We start from the raw sequence: 5693 nt of genomic DNA, 5'->3' as shown, positions 1-5693 counted from the left end.
AGGACTGCCTTCTTTTCTGGAGGCTCAAAGGGAGAATCAATTTCTGGCTCATTCAGGTTGTTGGCAGAATTCAGTTCCCTATGGCTGTAGAGCTGAGCTCCCTGTTTTCTTGTCCCTGTAAGCTCAGACATTCTCAGCTTCTAGAAGCCACCCACATTCCTTGGTTTGTGGCCTCCTTCCTCTATCTTCAAAGCCAGCAATGGTGGGTTGAGTCTTTCTCATTCTTCAAATCTCTCCTCCTTTTTGTTCCATTACATCTCTCTGACTCAGCCAAGAAATACTCTTTGCCTTTAAGGACACATGTGATTAGGTTGGGCCCATCCAGATAATCCAGGATAATGTGAAGATCTGTAAGCTTAATTACATCGGCAAAGTCCCTTTTGCCACGTGTGGTAATATATTCACAGATTCTGGGCATTAACACGGCACATCTTTGGGGAGATAGGAGGAGAAGTATTATACAGCCTACCACAAACTGCTCTCACTTGGTAGCAGTTCCAAGTGAGAAACAAGATAAATTAGATCAGCGTGGTGGCAATGGGAAAAGGTAAACAGAGTTAAGGCATATTTTAGAGTCAGAATTAGTAGACTTGATGGTGATGTGTTATTTAGGTGGAGGTACCCCACGCCCAAGGTAAGAGAAACCCAAGTAAGACGGTAGGTGTTGCAAGAGGGCATCAGAGGGCAGACACACTGAAACCATACTCACAGAAAACTAGTCAATCTAATCACACTAGGACCACAGCCTTATCTAACTCAATGAAACTAAGCCATGCCCCTGGGGAAACCCAAGACGGGCGGGTCATGGTGGAGAGATCTGACAGAATGTGGTCCACTGGAGAAGAGAATGGCAGACCACTTCAGTATTCTTGCCTTGAGAACCCCATGAACAAAAAGGAAGAGAAGGGGACAACAGAGGATGAGATGGCTGGATGGCATCACTGACTCGATGGACATGAGTCTGAGTGAACTTTGGGAGTTGGTGATGGGCAGGGAGGCCTGGCGTGCTGCGATTCATGGGGTTGCAAAGAGTCGGACACGACTGAGTGACTGAACTGAACTGAACTGAACTGAACTCAGTAGTAAAGGAGAACGACTCAGTGATAAAGAATCTGCCTGCCAAAACTCCTACATTGGGTTCAATCCCTAGGTTGGGAAGATCCCCTGAAGTAGGAAATGACAACCTACTCCAATATCTTGCCTGGGAAATACCATGCACAGAGGAGCCTGGCAGGCTATAGTCCAAGGGGTCACAAAGAGTCAGACATGACTGAATGACTGAGCATGCACGCATAAGAGGAGGGAACTGCAGACACACACAAGAGGAGGGAATCGAGGCTAACTCCTAAATTTCTGATCTTTCAGGCTTACAGGCTGAGTGCCAGGGGCTTTCAAAAAATAAAGAATATTGGGAGTAAAGCCAATTTTAGAGGAAAAATCAATAGTTCCGTTTTCTATGTAATACTAGAGAAACATTAACCAGATCACCTCTGAGATCTCTTACTGTTAACACTTTCAGTTCAATTCAGTCACTCAGTCATGTCCGACAGACAGGCCAGGCCTCCCTGTCCATCACCAACTTCCAGAGCTTACTCAAACTCATGTCCACTCAGTCAGTGATGCCATCCAACCATCTCATCCTCTGTCGTCCCCTTCTCCTCCCACCCTCAATTTTTCCCAGCATCAGGGGCTTTTCAAATGAGTCAGTTCTTCACATCAGGTGGCCAAAGTATTGGAGTTTCAGCTTCAGCATCAGTCCTTCCAATGAATATTCAGGGCTGATTTCCTTTAGGATGGACTGGTTGAATCTCCTTGCTGTCCAAGGGACTCTCAAGAGTCTTCTCCAACACCACAGTTCAAACGCATCCATTCTTCGGTGCTCAGCTTTCTTTATAGTCCAACTCTCACATCCATACATAACTACTGGAAAAACCATAGCTTTGACTAGATAGACCTTTGTTGGCAAAGTAATGTCACTGCCTTTTAATATGCTGTCTAGGTTGGTCATAACTTTTCTTCCAAGGAGCAACATCTTTTAATTTCATGGCTGCAATCACCATCTGCAGTGATTTTGGAGCCCAAAAAAATAAAGTCTGACACTGTTTGTTTCCCCATCTATTTCCCATGAAGTGATGGGACCAGATGCCATGATCTTAGTTTTCTGAATGTTGACTTTTAAGCCAACTTTTTCACTCTCCTTTTTTACTTTTAGCAAGAGGCTCTTTAGTTCTTTTTCACTTTAACACTTTAAAAAAGACTAAAAACATCTCTTCTATTTAGGGGTCATGAAGTCTGAATTTTTACAAGTATATGTTATTCTTATTATCTTGAGAAAAGAGTGACTTGTTTGTGACTCATCACATTCTTCAAAGTGAAGGAACCCTTAGTATGCTAGTTATCTATTCCTGTGTTTAAAAACTGGCCCAAAATTTAGCAACTTGAAACAATATAGTTTCTGTGGGTCAGAAATACAGATGTGTATTAGCTTGATCCTCTGCTTCATGATCCCTCATGTGACTATAACCAAGACGTTGCTTAGGGCTAGGGTCTCAACCAGAAGTTCAATGGGGGAAGGATTCAATTTCAAGCTTATTTACATGGTTATTGGCAGGAATAATTGTTGCAGTACTGAGGGCCTCAGTTCCTTTCTGACTATTGACCAGAAGCAACCCCCAGTTCCGGGCCACGTGGGCCTCTTCACCGCTGCAATTTATTTCATCAAAGCTGCCAAGAGAGAGAAAGTCTGCCAGGAATTCACAATCTTTTCTAGCTTAATCACAGAAATAACATCCCCTCAAAACTGCCCCATATTCTATGGTTTAGAAACAAAGGGAGAGAAATACCTGGAAGCAAGGATCACTGGAGTCCATCATAGAGACAAATGGACCACACTTGGGAATTGAAGAAACCAAAGAAGGAAAAAAGAAAAACTGAAAAGGTAATCTTCATCTTCTCAACTTTTTTAGGACAGCAGTCCTAAACAGTATCCCTCAGCCAGTAAACTGCTCCCAGGAGAGCTGATTAGGAAACTAGTCAAGAGGTAGAAAAGGGCAATCCAAGGAGCACTGCAAGTCGGTTTGGCAATAACTTCTAAAGATTATAGCAGGGGGGAAAAAAATTAAGATAAGTTATTTTAAAGTATTTTAATTCAAAATTAGAAAAAGACTTTTAGCAGAATTGGAACAAAAATATAAGAAGAAAAGGACAACATATTTTGGAAAACAGACTGGTCAATTCTCAGCAGTAACAGTGAAAAATGTTAAGTAATTGCTAATGGACATTTCCTAAAAATAGAATGCTTCCAAATTCTGTCATCTTGTACGTTATCCTCCACATTGACTCTTTTTAATCTAAAATGAGATTTATTGCATTTCATGCAGTTTGAAGTCCATGCAGCAAAGGAGACTGTCACAAATTTCAATGCATTTAAAAATAAAATAAAGTTAAAAATGAGGGGCGTGAGGGAGAGGGAAAATGCACAAAGTTCTAGTCTCCTTGGGTCCCTGGAAGAGAAGGGTTTGGGAATGAAACCATCCACTCTCCATGACAAATGAGTCTCTTAAATACAAAGAATGTTCCCACCGCCTCAGAATGCAAACCCAAGGAGCTCTGGGGCAGGAGCAGGGACCTGGGGAGAGGAGCACTAGAGGAAAGGAAGCTACACACATCACCTAACTTTACCTGAGGGCAGAACAAGGTGGCGAATCCTGAGGCAACAGCTGATCTAAGAGTCAGGAGATTACACACAGCCCCAAAGGGATCTACTCCTAAAAGAAGTGGTGGTAAGAACCAAAAAAAGAAAAAAGAAATATTTCTTCAGCCACACTCTTTGAGAAAATGTCATAAATATGCTATTCAATATTTTCATATCATAGCATTGGACACACAGCTCAACACAGTGAAATACTGATTGCCTGGAGGAAAAAAAAGGGAAAAAAGGAAATAAAAAAATATTACATCTTCCATCCTTCTGTTGGAAAATCTCGGCCCTCAAGCATGGGACCTACTACACCAGAGACCTAGCCTGCAGGAGGCACTGAGGTCCACAGGGTCCTGTGTGGAGGGAGGCAGTGCCCACCACCTGGGGCAGAATGGCACAAAATTGTGTTGGGTGTCCTTGGCCTTGCCAGCTCAGGCCCGCCATCACGTCACGGCTCACCTGGGGGCTCTGCCTGTCAGAGCACTGGACACCTGACTGGATAAACACCAGCTAGGGGAGTTCCTGGCCGGGAGGCATGGAGGCATGGTGACTCGCTGGATCTGGTAGAGCTGTTTTGAGGGGTGGGGAGGAGAGGGTGAGGTCACCCTGGGGAGAGAGGCATGCAGCTTCCTAGAGGCCTTGGAGTTGGTTGGGGCCCCAGATAACCCAACAGCTACTGCAAGGCAACGGAGGGAGGAGGGGAAGTGGAGCTCTGTAGGGGCTGGGAGCAACCAACACAGGAGGCAACTGCCCTGTATGTGGGGAGAGGGTGTGTGTGGTGAGCGGGGAAGAGGTGCGGGGGAGTTGCATTTCCAGGTCTCTGGAACTTCCTGGCTTCCACTTCTCTGGAAGCTGTCCCTCCAGTTGGCTCTGAGCTCTTGAGCTTGCTGCATGCTGTTCCTCTGTCCCTCCGTGAACTGGCTGAACTGCTGCTCTTGCTGGCTCTCCCTCTGCGTGATCTGTGAGCACTGGTGGCACGCGTCTGAGTCTGTCCCGGCACCACGTGGGGTGCTTAAGGGCCCCCTTACAGGCTGGGCTAAGCGAGTACACTGCAGCTGGCCGCCATGCGGGGGCACCGGGATCTGCTGGATCTTGCCTGTGTTCGGGATGCATCACCTGCATGGTCCATTCAGTGCCGCTCTGGGCCTGCTGGGCTTGACCGTGTGGATGGGCCTGGACCTGCTGACCTTCTTCACCTGCATGGTCACGGGTGTGGTCTGGCCCTGCTGAGGCTGTGCACCAATGATCTGCCCAGGCTTGATGGTGCTTGTGGAGCTGGGGGTCTGCTGGCCTTGCTGCTGCCCCGGGACTTGATCGGCAGTGGGCTGCTGAGCCAACCTGCAGCAGTCCTGGACAGGTTCAGCAAGAGTCACATACCAGCGCAGCTTCTCCTGATGCTTTGCTGGTTTCCACTCATCTCTCGGAACATCAGTGAGAAAGTCAAACTCATCACATTTTGTATTTGCCATGGCAATGTCATGCCTCTGAAGAGTCTGGTGCTGGTTCTCCTCTGTGTGGATCCAGGCCCCAAGAGTCAACTCTGTGATAAAAATCTGGGCTTCCTTGGCAAACAACACAGGGGCTTCTGCACTGACCATCTTCACATCGCCGGCCAGTTTCATAATCTTCTTAATACGAGGCAGTGGGAGTTTCTGTACTCAGAAATCTTTCACTGTTAAATTCCAGATTTCTCCCGTGACACGAGGCCAGAAGGAATGCAGAGTTTGCTGGGCACCACTGCTGCTAGCACCACCAAATCCCCCTCCTGGGGACATTCTGACAAACGCCTCGACTGGGAAGTCCAGGGACCAGCAGGAGCCGCCTCAGCACTTGGGCAGCGGGGCGGGGCAGAGAGCGGGGCAGGGCAGAGAGCGGGGCAGGTGGCTGGGCACTATGGCGGGGGAGAGGGGAGCATGGGTCACCGAGAACCGAGAACGGAGAGCGAGAACCGGGGCAGGCGGGTGGGTAGGGCGGGGGAGGGGGAGCGCGCATC

The 5693-nt window shown here is 47.4% G+C and overlaps 1 pseudogene; it reads right to left on the bottom strand.

Annotated features, from left to right (window-relative positions):
* Positions 1-4006: 4006 nt before the first annotated feature.
* On the bottom strand, positions 4007-5475 carry LOC102284197 (nuclear transcription factor Y subunit gamma pseudogene; annotated as a pseudogene).
* Positions 5476-5693: the final 218 nt, after the last annotated feature.

The sequence above is a fragment of the Bos mutus genome, chromosome 4, assembly GCF_027580195.1.
Source record: "Bos mutus isolate GX-2022 chromosome 4, NWIPB_WYAK_1.1, whole genome shotgun sequence".
Taxonomy (NCBI): domain Eukaryota; kingdom Metazoa; phylum Chordata; class Mammalia; order Artiodactyla; family Bovidae; genus Bos; species Bos mutus.
Note: the sequence above shows the minus strand (reverse complement) of the source record. Positions and strands in the feature narration are given on the sequence as shown.